The 1,514-nt window shown below is 40.2% G+C and overlaps 1 pseudogene; it reads right to left on the reverse strand.

Moving 5' to 3' along the window:
• Positions 1–344: 344 nt before the first annotated feature.
• Positions 345–957, reverse strand: LOC109489712 (annotated as a pseudogene).
• Between the last annotated feature and the right edge of the window lie 557 nt (positions 958–1,514).

The raw sequence follows: 1,514 nt of genomic DNA on the forward strand, positions 1-1,514 counted from the left end.
GGCTCAATGAAATTTAGAATGAATTTTGCCACCAGAAAAAGTTAAATTCACTAGATGGATGGCAGGCAGACAGCAAGGGATGGCCAATAAGTCATTGGCTATATGATCTTTTCATTGGTGATTAGGTCACTGGGGCTGATAAAAGAATCACTTGGAACAACGGCCAGATGTTATACTAACTGGACATACTTTAAAAATATGCTGTATTATCTTTAATTAAAAACAAAGAACTTTCCAACCATTTCACTCACTCTTGTCTCTCTCCTTAATAATGACATGGATACATTTTCTTTGGGGAAAAGAAATCCATGATTTGTTGCATTCACTCACCAATAATGAAAATGTCAGAGGGCATTGGCATCTTTCCCATGAAACACATCCAGAGACCAGAATGTCTCTCTGTTGGTGATCATACAAGTTCTTCCCAGGTTGGCACCTCCAGTCGCCATACACAGGTTCCCAATGTCAAACTTGATGAAATTGGTCCTTTTGCCAGTCTCAAAATCAATCTGAATAGTGAATCAATCACCAGATGAGGGACTCCTTTTGTGCCCACGATGGATTTCTCACCTTGCACAACTTGTACTTAGCCTTCTCAAGTGTAATATGATGAACAACAAAGTAACCCTTGGTGTCAGAGATCAGATGAAAATTTTCTACAGTCTTGTCAATCCTGATGGCATCCATAAAACTGGCAGGGTAGGTTATATCAGTTCAGACCTTGCCATCAATCTCAATGAACTGTTGCACACAGATCGTTGTTACTTCATCTGTCAGGGCATACTTGAGTCTGTTCCTTAGGAGAATGTTGAGAGGGAGACATTCTTTCAACTGAGGGGAACCGGCAGATGGATGAGGAGCAAACACACTGGTCATTTTATCCAGCACCTAGTGCTTTGGAACTGCCACACATTTCAGATGTTTCTTGGGCCCACAAACCGTGGCTGTGGTAGGCATGGAAGAAGCCACCCTTGATTGTTTTTTGCGAAAAGAACAACTTAGCTCTCTCACACTTTATTCCCTGAGTGACCAAATGGACTTAAAATTGTTAACAGCTTAATCTCCAATTGCCATTGAGGTTAAAGATACAATTTTTAAAAAATACCCTGGTGATACCTATGATACTTTTAGTTTTAAATTGAACACAACAGAAATGCAAGCAAAATTATTCAAAGGAAAAACTTGTTGAAAATATAGTCCACAGAGTCAAAGGAATAACTAAAAATCAATTTGGCTTCAGAGAGGACAAGAGCTTGGATTTCACCCAAATCCAGGTAGTACAGATTAATGGATAATCTCTTAAGGGGTTCAATTTTTAGAATAATTCATTTTATCCATTTTTTTCTTCATCCCTGAGTTGCTTATGTAGAGATTCTGATGCCCAGGAAAGACAGTATGGTAAGCTGGGTTATTCACAGCCTGTTGGGCTCTCAGGCACCTTTACGGGTGGTCCCTTCAGCCTGCATGCAATGGCAGAAAGGCAGTATGTGGGGCTCTGGATACATGCTGCACTT

Source organism: Ailuropoda melanoleuca, unplaced genomic scaffold (assembly GCF_002007445.2).
Source record: "Ailuropoda melanoleuca isolate Jingjing unplaced genomic scaffold, ASM200744v2 unplaced-scaffold7011, whole genome shotgun sequence".
NCBI classification, from domain to species: Eukaryota; Metazoa; Chordata; class Mammalia; order Carnivora; family Ursidae; genus Ailuropoda; species Ailuropoda melanoleuca.